This window comes from Aedes aegypti, chromosome 3 (assembly GCF_002204515.2).
Source record: "Aedes aegypti strain LVP_AGWG chromosome 3, AaegL5.0 Primary Assembly, whole genome shotgun sequence".
NCBI lineage: Eukaryota > Metazoa > Arthropoda > Insecta > Diptera > Culicidae > Aedes > Aedes aegypti.
Genome location: NC_035109.1, coordinates 315604635 through 315620941, shown reverse-complemented (window position 1 = coordinate 315620941; position 16307 = coordinate 315604635). Strand labels below are relative to the sequence as shown.

Here is a 16307-nt window from a genome sequence, read left to right as displayed (position 1 = left end):
TCCCCTCATTGGTCCGCACTCTGACGTGGCAGGCGCCATTATCGCCTAAAAAAAGAAGATCATCAGCAGTGATACACTGAGGACTAACACAGACACTAGTCCCAATCAGTCATCTGGTTGGTTCCTTGTGTAAGTGCAGCTGATCTGGCGATACTGGAGTAGCAACCACGGGCGGCCAATCATGCTCAAGCTTATCTTAGATCAAAATTCGTTTGCAGTCAGCTAGATTAGAATTCTTAGTGAGTTCCATACGTGTACATAGAGTAATTGTTATACTAAAGTCTGTTTCACGCACCTAGTATTTGGCCACTTCCCTCTAGTTGTCACAGCGTGAAACTTATTACAGACTTTTGATCCAGAAGAACGGTTTATCCAGTGGTAAAATTTTCATGATACATGTTTGGAAAATCATCAAAGTTGGAATGCGAAAGACGTGACAGAATTTTGCCAAATTACGTTGAAAACCCAACATCGTAAGCATAAACGATAGCGAAAATGATTAAATTTTCAAATTCCATACCAATAATTTAACCGTACAGAACGTAAGAAGGATGTACCTGGTACACGGTGTGTTTCGTAGAGCGATTTCAAAACAAAAAATTCGGCATGTCTGAAATTTTGACACAAGAAAGCTATGACTTACCCCTTTCATTTGCAACCAAAACGAAAATAATCGGTCGGGGGGTCTGGAACAATATTTTTTTTTTTCAATTTTTTTACGGAGTTCGGAATATAACTGAACCTTTAGTAAGGACCTTGGGTCGTTTTCGACCCATTTCAAAATTCAAATCATTGTAACTTTTAATTAAAATAACCTAGCAATTTGACGTTTTCTGACAATTAGGTATTTTTTTGTGGGATCATTTATTTTTGCGGAAACAAAAGTTTTGTATGTCCTCTTAGGGAGCTTCCATAAAAAAAGTTACAAATTGTGACTTAGGGTCGTTTTCGACCCGAGAATTCAAACAGCTCGAAAAAATCAGTGTGTTGACTGAATTTAGTTCTGTTGGGCTGAAATGAAACACATATCGATTTTCGGAAACCCATCCGGAGATTTGCTACCTGCTACATCTGAAAAAAAGTCCCTTCAGAGACCCTTACTTTGACAACCTGTAGTTTCGTAACTAAACAAGTAATCTGAAGCGTCCTCATATTGTTGAATAGGTATTTACGTGGACTGTAAATAGAGATTCTCAAATCATTCAGTTATTCATACCCGGTTCTGGAAACCCGGAACATCCGAAAAGTAAGTTTCCATCACAGTTTTGTGCACAAGTTACACACATGTGTGTAATTCACATCGGTACTATTCGGTTGACGGATATTTTGTCATAAAATTTATCTGTAATAAGGAACCAATTATCGGTGCACATCCCTTGAAAAACTCGGTCCAATATGGTCCATGCGGAACCGGTTCCTGGAGACCCGAAAGGTAGCCAATCTGGACAATTCGATGAAATTACTCGGATTGATGCCAAAAACCAAATGAATTGTGTCCAACTCATAACTATTTATCATGTTTGAATGTATTTTGCCAAAAGAATGAATTGATGGTTTTTCTAGTCCTTTTAGAGCACCGAAATGACCACCGGAAAACCCGTAATATGGGACCACTAGGTTTTAGCACCAAAACTAGGCATGCGACAGCTCAAACTTCATGATTTTGAATCCCTGTGACTCTTCTAAATCAACTATAGCGCCAACTCGAACGTCGTTTGATGGAAGATTAGCATCAAAAGTCGTTCGAGCTGGCGCTTTTATAAGTTTTGAACACAACAAAGCTATACAAAACATAGTAGGGAGCCGGATCCTATTCTTGGTACTTTTGATTCACTTCTGCAGCGGGGTTCTTCGAAAACTACTGGGCTCATATTTGGCCACAATATGTGTCGCGTTGAAGTGCGTCTAATGGCAAAGTTTCAGATAATTCGGCCGACAAAAACCCCCCATGCCAAAGTGAATCATGTGCCCAAGTAGCTCTGCACCCTACTTGAGATCTGCTAAATATATATAGCAAACAAGTCTGTATGCACTAAAGTTCACCTTTTTTGGTGTAATCGATTCACTTGATATATTTGTTAAAGCTTCGTATGATTTCGTTGTTAAGCTAGTAAAATCGAAAAAATACTGAGTAACATTTTCTAAGCTGATTGAATGTATTTGTTTTATGAATTAGTATAGAATTTCGTACAACTCTAATAAAACTATGCTAAAACTAAACATTACAGCACTTATTGAGATCTCTAATCAAAATGTTACGATCACACGATCAATCTTTTACGGGTAGATTTGTTATGAATAGAACCTTTGCGATGTTTGTATGAATTCATTTGCACTTTTTCTACCATCAATTTAAAAACTAAGTGTATATTCGTCAGCATTATTATTAGTAGTTTTATCTTTATTTACGAGATTTTCAGCCCTAGACTGGCTACTAATCTGAGAATGTTTGTCAGCAATTCTGTCTGTTTTACCATCGCAAACAAAAGCAATGTTCCGTCAATTCTCACAACAAACACATGGACAATGGTGTCAACATTGCATTGCTATTGCAATTGGGTTGGAATATAGGGCTATCCATGAGGACTTTTCGTGATAGGACTGACAGCTGAAAGTGTGAATGCAACCGAAATGAAAGAGTAAATAAATCATGCGAGTGTTATCGGAGCTTTACATTTTCCTTTGTAATCGAAAGTCACTCCGATCGCGAAACGTCTAAAGCACATGGTAAACAAAAAAATAGCTGATCGCAGCTGTCTCATGGATTGCCTTATTGGGTTTATGAAATGTTATATTGCGTCTGTCATTGTCACAAATGTGAACTTGTCAATTTTCTAGAATCTATGACATAAGGTCGAAAAGGCAAAAGATCGCAGAGGAATAAAGAGGGGATAAGGTCAAAAATCTTCTTTCAAGAATGATTTTATTTCCCATAATGCAAATCACTTTCAATCTTTGGTCCTTTTGACCTTTCGCATTTTCGACCATTTGTCTTGTGTTCTTTTCGATTTTCGACTTATTGTCCTTTCGACCTTTTGTCTTTCGATCGCTTGTTCCTAAACCAAGTCAGAAAGATGAATATTGCTCTTGAGTTACAAATAAAAATTAAAAAGATGTTGTTTGACATACTTAGTTTTAAAAGCAATGCAAATTTCAACAATGGATGAAAGCAAAAGAGAGGCAACTCAAAAATTTAAATTTTGGCCTTGGTCTGTACATTTTAAGGCTGTTTAGTATATAATCTACATAATATTGACACTGGATTTTTGCAACATTTACATCTAAATCCGTTGAAACAGTTCACCTCACCAAAATTTATTAATTTACGGTGCATTTAAAATGATATTACAAACAACAAAATCATAAAAAAAATTGCACTGGATTATTTTCATTTTAGCAGCAAATGAAAGAGAAAGGTCTTGTCTTTCATTGGTCCAAATTTGGGACATGCCAAATTTTTTGTTATAAAGTTACATGAAAAAGACACCGTGGGTAATTTCAAATTAGTTTTAGCCGATAAATTCACGAGCAAGTTGATGATTTGACAAGTTATGTACGAAAATCACCACTGGTTTTTATCGCTGCAACAACCAAATGGAGAAATCTATAAAAAGTCTTTAGAATAAAATTTTCCAACTATTCAATCGAACAAACGCTCCATGAGATTCTAACCCGACTTAGCCAGACATACAGACTTGACGACATAGAATTGCATGGTATGGTATGTCTATGGTACTAGCACGATAATTTTGATTTTAGTGAAAAAGTAGCAGTCCTCCAAATTGTCCATATATCCAACAGATTTTGGGCAATAACCTACTGTAAATCTAAGAAATAAATCAAAATAATAGAACCACCGTCTGGTTTAGACATTTTCTTAGAAAAAAAAAATGACAGATAAGGTTGACAAATGGTACTGAATTTAAAGGTGGAATTAAATAAAAAGTTTGAAAACTCAACTGGAAAGCTGAGATATATTTGTTTTGTTACGATATTTTGTGCGTTTTTTACTACTGGAAGAATCACTTGTTTTGTGCGGCAAAATCCAAAGTGGAACAGACTTATTAAAAAAAATTGTAAATATTTTTCAATGATTTCTAAAACAATCACTTTATCGTTTTTATTACTAGAGAAACCCAAATAAACACTATTTGGCTCAGCATAAAATTGATTTTCCAATCAGCATTCCTTCGACTTGTTCGCGATCGTTCTTCCATATCACCTAACATGACGGTCGTCCACCAACAACTCGACGAGGTAAAAATCGACACATTGCAACTTTCTTGTTCCGCCCCATGCACCCGCGATCACCTCACACACATCCCCACTCTTTAAAGGTAATCGTCGCCAAACATTATTAATACATTCGGCTCAACTTGGTATGTCTTCATTCGCACGCCGTCACTCCGAGACGAGGCTATATGGCTATATGAACAGAAAACGACGAAAACGTCATATGTGCCCCCTTTCTGCGTCTTCTTCGTCAAACCCGCGATCGCGATCGCCACTTTTAACTACGCTGTGGCCGCATCAAGGTCGCTTGAAGTAATCTACCGGCGATCAGCCAACCGCTAGCAATGTCGATCGCTTGCATGGATCGTTGAACCGCGTTGATCGTCACCTCAACGATTCTCACCTTCGCCTTCACCACGCCTTTCACGAATATCATGCACTTCTCGACCCACTTCTTGATGAAGTGTCGTCACTATTTGCTCTTCTGCTTTGTCTCCCGAGGCCGAGAGCACTGTCTACGTCGCGAATTTCAAGTTCAACTACGATCGTTCCTGGATTCACCAAGATCACGTCGAAAATACCGTCGACCGAATCGCAATCACACCCATATCAGCGTCTTTCTGTAGACACACTACGCGTTGGAGCCGAGTTAGAGCGGTTCCGTTCGTGATGGTTCCGATTTCTTCCACCGATCGGTCGATTAATAGTACACAACCCGATATCGGTACCCGACTGACCGACCACCGGCCTTTGGTTAATGTTTGGTACGATTCAGTTACTTGCCTACTTACTTTGTAGGAAGTTACAGTTGCGTTCAGAATAATAGTAGTGAAAGCCGATTTTCATACAAAATTATCAGATTTGGTAATTTGTTTCCGTATGAGTAATCGGCATGAAATTTTGACACAAAATTGTCAAATATGTTCAAGTTAGCAAAACAATTTTTTTCCAAATTTTCGAAATTTTTGTTGAAAATTCAAGTAATAGGTGAAGTTGCTCCAAATAATAGTATTTTAATATTCTTATTTTTTGTTGAACTTGGGGTATTGAAATTTTCCTCCGCTCATCGTTACCAGTTTAGACAAGACAATTTTCACAAAACTGTTGCTGAACAAAAAAATTTGAATTTGAAAACTACGTTTATTTTGGTTTGGTTAAATTATGATTAACAGGTGCTTCGAAAAATTTCAATTTTTTGATAATGAACTTGATCATGTTTGTAGTTTTCAGTTTGAATCAATATCACAGCATGCCAAAGTTGAGCATTTTGTATGAAAATCGGCTTTCACTACAATTATTCCGAACAAAACTGTATATATGAAGAGCGAGATAGGTACCTCGTTCCGCGCCGCGTGCTTCGCGCTTACTTCGACCTGTTCCAGGTTGCTTTCTGGACGTGTTCGTTTTCGGGATCGAGGGAATATGGTTCTCTTCGCTTCCACTCCACGCGGCTTATTGATAAGTGATTAAACATATTGGAATGTTATTTCCGTCTCTCCCGATTCCCGCATGTATACGAACGAGTGTAGTGTATGCAGTCTTATGTGAGAAGGTATACGGAACGAAGCGAGCGAACGAGTGCGCGGCGCGTATATTTGGCGGTGTTGTCACTTGATGATGGGGTGGTTCCGTGAATTTCGATTTCATTTTTTTTGAAGTTTTGGGGGAAAAAGGGTTTGAACTCCAGAATCTTTTCATAGTGGACATTTTCTTGACTTCCTTTTGGCATAGAATATATTCGCATGTGTACGAATGCGAAAATAGTAATTTTAACAAATAAAACCCTATGTTAATAACTGTAGAAATGCTCTTAGAATATAAAGATGAGGAGCAGGCTCTGTCCCAGTAATGTAAGAAGAAATAAAGGATTAACTACCAATGAGCACATCGGATCACGACATGGAGATTCGATCACTCATCAACTTTTATGTGTTATAAATATGCTTCGTGGCATGGTAAATGGCTGGGCATGGCGTACCATTGGTACCTCGCATACCTGCAGGAATAAAATAGACCCCTTTGTGCGGTCCTTAGCCTCTTGCCCAGCAACTCCTATCCTTACCTCCTCGTGGTACTGGCCGGGGTACGAGTAACCTTGGGGAAGATCGGGTAACCAACCCCCGGTGGGAACTTTGGTCGTATGCTGACAAGGAAGGGGGGGTTTGCTTTTGCCTTTGCAAACCTGGAGCGTCTGTACTCCATGTTAGGAGCGGCTCACAACAGCGTCTGTTCCCCATGTCAGGGGCGGCTGATCATCGTCCGCCTGCAAGCCAACCGTAAAAACACATCAGCACAGGAACGTCAACGAGTGAATACGGACCGGAATAATCGTCGAAGACCACAGCGACGAAAAAGGACTAGCGATTGGAAACTCGGTACGTGGAACTGCAAATCTCTCAACTTCATTGGAAGTACTCGCATACTCTCCGATGTACTGAAGACCCGCGGTTTCGACATCGTAGCGCTGCAGGAGGTCTGCTGGACAGGAGCATTGGTGCGAACGTTTAGAGGTAATCACACCATCTACCAGAGCTGCGGCAACACACGCGAGCTGGGAACAACTTTCATAGTGATGGGTGATATGCAAAGGCGCGTGATCGGGTGGTGGCCGATCAATGAACAAATGTGCAAGTTAAGAATCAAAGGCCGATTCTTTAACTTCAGCATAATCAACGTGCATAGCCCACACTCCGGAAGCACTGATGTTGACAAGGACGCATTTTACGCGCAGCTCGAACGCGAGTACGACCGCTGCCCAAGCCACGACGTCAAGATCATCATAGGAGATTTGAACGCTCAGGTTGGCCAGGAGGAGGAGTTCAGACCGACGATTGGAAAGTTCAGCGCCCACCGGCTGACGAACGAGAACGGCCTACGACTGATAGATTTTGCCGCCTCCAAGAATATGGCCATTCGTAGCACCTATTTCCAGCACAGCCTCCCGTATCGGTACACCTGGAGATCACCTCAGCAGGCAGAATCACAAATCGACCACGTTTTGATCGATGGACGGCACTTCTCTGACATTATCGACGTCAGAACCTATCGTGGCGCTAACATTGACTCCGACCACTACCTGGTGATGGTGAAACTGCGCCTAAAACTATCCGTCATCAATGATGTACTGTACCGACGCCCGCCCCGGTACAATCTCGAGCGGCTGAAACAACCGGATGTCGCCAATGCGTACGCGCAGCATCTTGAGGCAGCGTTGCCGGATGAGGGCGAGCTCGATAGGGCCCCTCTTGAGGACTGCTGGAGGACAGTCAAAGCAGCCATTAACGACGCTGCCGAAAGCGTTGTCGGATATGTGGAACGGAGCTCAAGAAATGATTGGTTCGACGAGGAGTGCCAGGAGGTTTTAGAGGAGAAGAATGCAGCGCGGGCTGCAATGCTGCAGCATGGTACGCGGCAAAACGTGGAACGATACAGACTGAAGCGGAAACAGCAAACCCGCCTATTCCGGGACAAAAAGCGCCGCCTGGAAGAGGTGGAATGCCAAGAGATGGAGTTGCTGTACCGTTCTCAAGAAACGCGGAAGTTCTATCAGAAGCTCAACACATCCCGCAAAGGCGTCGTGTCGCAAGCTGAGATGTGCCGGGATAAGGATGGGAGCATCTTGATGAACGGACGCGAGGTGATCGAAAGGTGGAAGCAGCACTACGATGAACACCTGAATGGCGCAGAGAATACAGGCATAGAAGGTCAGGACAACGAAGGCGATGGCTACGTCAGCACAGCGGACAGCGGAAACCAACCAGCTCCCACGATGGGGGAAGTTAAGGATGCCATTCAACAGCTCAAGAACAATAAGGACGCTGGCAAGGATGGTATCGGAGCCGAACTCATCAAGATGGGCCCGGACAGGTTGGCCGCTTGTCTGCATCGGCTGATAGTCAGAATCTGGGAAACGGAACAACTACCGGAAGAGTGGAAGCAAGGCGTTATATGCCCTATCTACAAAAAGGGCGACAAACTGGAGTGTGAAAATTATCGTGCAATCACCATCCTAAACGCCGCCTACAAAGTGCTATCCCAGATTCTCTTCCGTCGTCTATCACCTATAGCAAACGAGGTCGTGGGAAGTTATCAAGCAGGTTTCATTGACGGCCGCTCGACAACCAGCCGCTCGACGACCTCCCTATGCACCATTTGTTCATCGATTTCAAGGCGGCATACGATAGTATCGACCTCGTAGAGCTATGGAAAATCATGGACGAGAACAGCTTTCCCGGGAAGCTCACAAGATTGATCAGAGCAACGATGGACGGTGTGCAAAACTGCGTGAAGATCTCGGGCGAACACTCCAGTTCGTTCGAGTCTCGGCGGGGACTACGACAGAGCGATGAACTTTCGTGCCTGTTGTTCAATATTGTGCTTGAAGGTGTTATGCGGAGAGCCGGACTTAACAGTCGAGGCACAATTTTCACGAGATCCGGACAATTTGTTTACTTCGCGGACGACATGGATATTATTGGGAGAAAATTTGAAACGGTGGCAGATTTGTTCACCCGCCTAAAACGCGAAACAACAAGAGTCGTGCTAATGGTGAATACGTCGAAAACAAAGTACATGCTGGTTGGCGGAACTGAGCGCGACAGGGCCCGCCTAGGAAGCAGTGTTACGGTAGACGGAGATACCTTCGAGGTGGTGGACGAGTTCGTCTACCTCGGATCCTTGTTGAAGGCTGACAACAATGTTAGTCGGGAAATACGAAGGCGCATCATCAGTGGAAGTCGTGCCTACTATGAGCTCCAGAAGAAACTACGGTCAAAAAAGATTCACCCCCGCACCAATTGCACGATGTACAAAACGCTCATTAGACCGGTAGTCCTCTACGGACATGAGACGTGGACTATACTCGAGGAGGACTTGCAAGCTCTTGGGGTTTTCGAACGCCGAGTGCTAAGGACGATCTTCGGCGGCGTGCAGGAGAACGGCGTGTGGCGGCGAAGGATGAACCAGAGCTCGCTCAACTCTACGGCGAACCCACACACCTCAAATAAATCGCAGGATACTGTGAAATAAATCACCGAATTTGAACTGTAAACAATAAAAATACAGATTTTCCTGTGAAATCTACTATTTTACCGACAAAATCTGTGAAATCCACGTTATTCAAATCCAAATTATTTTATCGAAAAAAAAATCCGTAAAACAAACAATTTTATTGTAACCTTGTGAAATACTAACGAACAATTCAGTAATAGTATTATTTTCACCGAACTTCTGTGAAATCGTGTGGCAGCCGCTCTGGTAGGCATGAGCTTCCTTTAATTTCAGTTTTTGCACCTCACGGAGTGGAGCTGAATTAGTGGTAGCAAGCCTGCTTCCTGATTGGTAAGTCAGGAGTTTGAATCCCGGTCAAACCATTTTCTGGTTTTTCTTTATGATTTCGTTCAAAGATTTTACGGATTGTACGGTGATGTTTTGCCAAACCTTCAGTTGTTGAGAATTCTGTGATATTTCACCGTAATCCGTTTTTTTTTCAATTGTGTGGTATCGTGAAAGTAGCTAAAGCTGGAAGAATACGCTGGGCATGGCATGTTTCTAGAATGCCGGACAACAACCCTGCAAAGATGGTGTTCGCTATGAATCCGGTCGGAACAAGAAGGCGTGGGGCGCAGCGAGCTAAGTGGATTGACCAGATGCACCAGGACCTGGAGAGCGTGGGTAGCAGTTATTTTAGGCGATTTGAACGCTCTTAATTATTCTTGGGGTAGTGATAGAACTGATGGTCGAGGTTCTTTATTAATGGATTTAATTGATGAATTTAATTTAAATATCCTCAATGATGGTTCTTTTACAAGAATCGCTGTTCCACCCTTGCGAAATTCATGTATTGATTTGTCTTTATGTTCGAGTAATTTATCTTTTATATCATCTTGGAAGATAATCAGTGACCCAAATGGAAGTGATCATCTTCCTATTTTAATTCAAGGTAATAGTTATACTAATGATGAAAATTTAGAAAACAAAAACTTACATGGTTATACAAATTATGTGGACTGGACAAAATTTTCCGATTTAATTTCAATTTCGTTAATTAGTTTAGAAAACTATAGTTCTGTAGTTAAAAATTATGATCAATTCATAAAAATTTTAATTAAATGTTTACTCAAGTCTCAGAAGAGGAAAATAATTTTACATACTCAACGGGAAAGGCGTCCCACTTTTTGGTGGGTAACGATTGTTCTAATGCTTTGAAGAATAAATCTAAGGCTTTTCAAACATTTCGTCGATTTTGCACAAGAGAAAACTATTTGATATATTGTAGGGAAGAAGCTTTATTTACACGTATTACTAAATTTAAAAAGAGGAATTACTGGAGGAATTTTATTAGTAATCTAGATAGAGAAACTTCTTTATCGACATTGTGGACTGTTGCAAGAAATTTGAGAAACCGAGATAGTTCTTCGGCTGTTGTATTGGAATATTCTGATAACTGGATTGATCAGTTTGCATCTAAAATTTGTCCTGATTTTGTATCTCGATCTATTCCTTTTAAAAATAATAATAATATCAATTATTTTCCAGAGTTAAGTTCTCCATTTACATTAGAAGAACTTAATTTAGCTTTATCTATTACTAATAATACAGCTCCCGGTATTGATAATATTAAATTTATTGTTCTAAAAAATTTACCTTTTGAAGGAAAAAATCATTTGCTATCCTTATACAATTCTTTCCTTATTCAAAATATTTGTCCATTGGAATGGCGTTCAATTAAAGTAGTAAGTATTCTAAAACCTGGAAAAGATCCTGCTTTGTTTGATACTCATAGACCAATAAGTTTATTATCTTGTCTTCGTAAATTAATGGAAAGGATGATTTTGAATCGTCTTGAATTGTGGACTGAAAAAAACAATATATTTTCTTCATCTCAATTTGGTTTCAGAAAAGGTCGAGGTACTCGAGATTGCACAGCTCTTTTAGCTTCTCAAATACAACTCTCTTTCAACAGAAAACAAGATGTTATTTCTACATTTTTAGATGTTTGTGGCGCATATGATTCAATACTTGTTGATTTGCTTGTCCAAAAAATGAATAATTATAAAGTCCCTTCGATTTTATCCAATTTCATTCACAATTTAATTTTCATTTAAAATTATGCATTTTTATCATAATGGTTCATCAAAAATGTCCCGCTATAGTTATTTTGGCCTTCCTCAAGGATCTTGTTTGAGTCCATTTTTATATAACTTGTTCACAAGTGATATTTCAGACATAATACCTAATAATTGTTATTTCTTTCAGTTTGCTGATGGTAAGGTCATTTCCGTTAGTGGGAAAATTGAGGTAAATTCACCATTTTATGCAATTAATTTGTTTAGATAATATTGGATTATGGGCTTTCAATAATGGTTTTACTTTTTCAGTTCCGAAAACAAAATGTATTATATTTTCACGTAAATGTTCCGCCATAAGTGTAAGTTTGTGTCTAAATGGGTTTGAAATTGAACAGGTATATGAGTATAAATATCTCGGCATTTTGTATGATTCCAAATTGAATTGGAATTCACATATTACATACATTCAAAAAATTTGTTCAAAAAGAATTAATTTTCTTTGTACCATTACAGATACTTGGTGGGGAGCTCATCCTTCTAATATGATTACTCTTTACAAAACTACAATACGTTCTGTTTTGGAATATGGATGTTTTACTTTTGGTTTTGCTACCTAATCAAACCTGTTTTTCAAAACTTGAAAAAATCCAAATTCGTTGTTTAAGAATTTGTTTAGTTTGGCATAGTTCCACTTAAATTTCGTTACGATGAATTAAATTGTAAATTCCTAATTCAATATTGTTGAGAAGTTTGATGTATAATTTACATAATCAACGATTTGTTATTAAATTTGTCTGGGTTCCAACTCATTGTCAAATATTTGGTAACGAGCAAGCCAATTGTTTAGCTAAGATATTTTTGATTCAGAATATTTTTCAAAATTGAAGAGTCACAATGGATCTCTGGCAAATTGATTGGAATTCTAGTGATAAAGGTCCTTGGTGTCATTCCATTTGTCCAAATTATTTTTTATTGATCCCTGGTTTAAGTATTTATCTATTGGTAGAAATTTCATTTTCCTTTTTTCTAGGCTTATATCTAATCATTATATTTGCAAAAGCCATTTATATCGCATTGATATTGTAGATTCTAATGTATGTGTCTGTGGTGAGTCTTATCAAGATATTGATCACATTATTTTTCATTGCAAGAATTATGTTTTACCTAGAATGAAAATTCTTGATAATTGTCAAACATTAGGTCACTCTGTACCTTCATCCATTCGTGATACTATTGGCAGTAAATCTCTTTCTATGATGAAAATTATTTTTGAGTATTTGAATGAAATTTGTTATGTTGTATGATACGGCCTTTTTTAATTATCTTTTCAGAGTTCAAGAGACTTATCTCATCGTTTGTCCGTTGACCACCACAGCTTATTGATGTTCTCTCTTCAAGATCCTGGCTCTGTTATGGATTATTTCCGGTTGAGCCTTTATTTAATAAGTAGTCTAGTCTTATTTTATCACGTTTTTGAAAAGATGAAGAGGTTTTGCGCCCTTTCGAGAAGTATTTTGAAAGAAAATCACACAAAGGGGCTTTTCCCTCTTCCAAATTTTTTGTTAAAATAAATAAATAAATGAATAAGTAAGTTTTAATGAGAATTGTTAATAAATGAAAGCGTAAATTTAGTGCTATGTCATTTGATTACAATTAAAAATTGTATCCTTTATTCAGTGTCCTGTACTAGACTTCAATCTAATCGAGATATTTCACTATACAGCTCGAAATTTTATTAGCATCATGTGTATTGTTGACATCACAATCTAAACATTTCATTTTATCTTGCCCAACCCGTTTTAAATTTGCCAGATTAAATGTTTTTCAATACCAGTTAGAAAATTTTTACCGTTATCGGCAGCATTTTTTTCGCCAAAGTATTTTCAAATGAATATTTATTGATATTTCTTGTATGAAAAGCAGCATGAAGCTGAATTTAATACAACTAGGCATAAAAAATAACTCCCATGGCGGAGAGAACAAAATTGTCAAATCTTGTAGCATTTACAATAAATGAGCAAGCCAGACCTTTGCGAGATTCTTAGTTTAAGCTAACTTTTTATTTGAGAAGGTAAATAAATCACTGCTATTGTTTTTGGGAGGATCGAATTTTGCGGATCTTCCGAAGAACTACAAATAAACATTCAGGTTCAGGCGATGGCGATAACATTGATACGATTCTGAAACTACGAATCCAAATTATTTGCCAGGATTTCCAGGATATGTATTTTTACGCATGTTCCAGAGGACCAAGCATTGACCATTGGATTAAACCATTTTATATTGCATTAATACTCGGAGCTCTTTACTGAAAGTCGTTTGGAAAAATTCCAGCTTTATAGGTCTTTGAGAGAATCATGGAGTGACTCTGACTGAAATCGGTTTCCCATCAACATAATTACCGTTTTCTGTTAAACATCACTTTGTTTGGAAAAGAAAGTTGGTCACACCGTGGAATAATTCCGGTCAAAGGAAAATACTGTCCATTTATGCTAGCATGTGAAAGTAGAACTGCCTTAGTAGTGAACATTTTCGAATGAAATTAAAAAAAAAAAAACAAACAACTGATCCATGTTTCCTAGCTACTCTAACGTAAGTACTCATGTAAAAACTGTACGCACGAATGTACCAGTTATATGGTTCCCTATTTGGCCATACTTGATAATTTTACTGTTTTCAATTTTTTTTTACCATTTGTGTGTTTAAGCATCAAATATATCTTGATGTTGAGGCATTCAAAAGAATTCAAAATACAAAAGTATTCTAGAATTCACATATGGCCAAATAGGAAACCGCTATTGCAATAACTGGTACACTTTCGGTGTATATGAATATTCAATATGATTTCGAAAGTATAACAAAAGAAATCAATTTCCCACGATTCATTAAAAATCAAATTATACAAATTACCACCCCATTCAAGCGCTCGGCTAGATTTTTCGTATTCCGTCTTGCGGTCGGTCGGGTCATCATACCTCTATATGCAGTGCATACCACATTAACGCTTTTACATACATACCTCACCCAAACCCATCATCGCCGGATAGGCCGCGATCAAAGCAAATAACTGGCAAAAGAACAACAAACCAGACTCGGTCGTCGCTGGCGATAGAAGAGAGATATCAGCTCGCTTGCCGGCTGGCTTACCGACCGTCTGACCGAACATCGTCCATAATAAAGACGCTTCCACGTTCCTCCGTGCGTGGACACGAATGGTCCGGTCGAATTTTTAAGCCGTTCGGTTCTAGCATTTGAAAAGGTTAGAAGCAAAGAGGTGTACGTGACATAAAGTCGAATATCTAGTTTAATGTCGCATATGAATCTGCGACATCTAATTTGCTTGATGTCAAAAACACAAATATTTATAAAAATAGTAAATATGTTTCAAATTTAAATAAATCTGCACAGAAAACAGAAAATGCTATCTAATAATTGCAAGTGACTTGTACTAATTATTGTCATAATTATGTTATGAATCAAAACTTTGTATCAAATTTATAACAAAAATAAAACTAAATTTGTGCAATAAATTTTAATATAATTGTGATACAATTTCGTTGTGCATAATGTTATCTTGGGAGTAAATTTGAGATACCAATTCCAGATCTTTTATTTCTTATAACCATCAAGTCAATTTTTTTCTCTGCTGCTCTGCTAAACGTCTTTATCAATAATCTTCACAAGGTTAGTATATGATAACGTCATGCTTTTTCAGTTGTTGAGTGAGATGCTAATGGTAATTATCTCAAATCTGTGTACTGTTACTTACACCCTTTTGCTTCTGACTCTCCCATATAGTAGCATTTACATACCCGCGGAATGCGTGTTGGCGTATTTTTTCGGTTTTCGCTTTCGGTTGTCCTCGTCGACGGACTCGAAGTCGTTCGAGTGTGTGGAACGACCGCACTCAAACGAACTTCCAGCTCTCAGAAGCAAAATACAGAAAAAAAACATCACATTCGAGCGGAAAACGAGTCGTAAAAATTGGAATCGGCAAAATTTTTGGTTTCATTTCACAACACACCACTAACATAAACTTGAAACGTAGAGATATATTGGCTAAATCGAAATGGATGACGAATCGACGATCGCCGTTGAACAATAGACCGTTAAAAATCACCTCACAACACAAATCGAAGATCATCACGTACCGAGGGAGGTAGATAGATAGCGGGCGTTTTCGTCACCACACAGTGCAACACGTGCAATTCCAACGACTCCAGTTTCCACGAATTACACTCACTTGCAGGCCAACAACCACCGAACGATGTCGTCGTTTAACTGTTATCACATATTTGACGACCACTTGCGGCTACTTACGGGCCCGGGTTACAGCACTTCTGTATGTTCCACCACGGCCGGCACGGAACGGGGGGAAGGTTGATTGTTTGCGTTCAACCTGTTTATCACTACCTACAAGTCGGCTGACTGTGCTGACCCAATCAACGATGACTACCGATGCGATGACGGATTGTACCTTACTCGAATAAAATGTGATCTACTGCGGGGAGAACGACTTGTTGCTCGACTGACGACTGGACCGGACTTTGCGACGCACGTTGTCGTTTGTCGTCGCCGTTGCGCATATCTTATTACATAGTAGAGTACCAACTGGATGGACGGACGGACGGGCGGACGGACATCGTCTTAGTAGATTGTGTAGAATCGCATGCAAAACGTCGATGACGATGACGATGACGAACGCTACAACAGGAACACAGGGATCGGATATCACGCTCTCTGCGAACGTTGTTCGACTGGTTAGTGGTGGTCGGGTGCATGCAGACGAAAATATTTAATTTATTCAGGTTTTTTTTCAATTCTTTTTAATGAAGTTTGGTTCAGGTCAGACTCGGTTACCGGTAGTATATATTTAATCGATATGAAATTAAATACAGTAGTACTGTACTACAGTTCCCCCTTCGATTTCGTCAAAAGTAGGCCTGACCTTTTTAATATTACTGATTTGCCGCAAATATTAATGTTGACAAGAAAAATGATACG

At 39.1% G+C, this 16307-nt stretch overlaps 1 protein-coding gene across 15 annotated transcripts in view; it reads right to left on the bottom strand.

The window, feature by feature from the left end:
* The window catches only part of LOC5566416 (vanin-like protein 2), a 53182-nt gene extending 37260 nt beyond the window's left edge, over positions 1–15922 (bottom strand). For 7 of the 15 annotated variants that reach the window (XM_021854532.1, XM_021854531.1, XM_021854530.1 and 4 more), the window contains exon 1: positions 15455–15922. The gene's annotated coding sequence lies outside the window, so the exon portion shown is untranslated. The other 8 variants (XM_021854540.1, XM_021854541.1, XM_021854544.1 and 5 more) reach the window with 4 other exon arrangements.
* Positions 15923–16307: the final 385 nt, after the last annotated feature.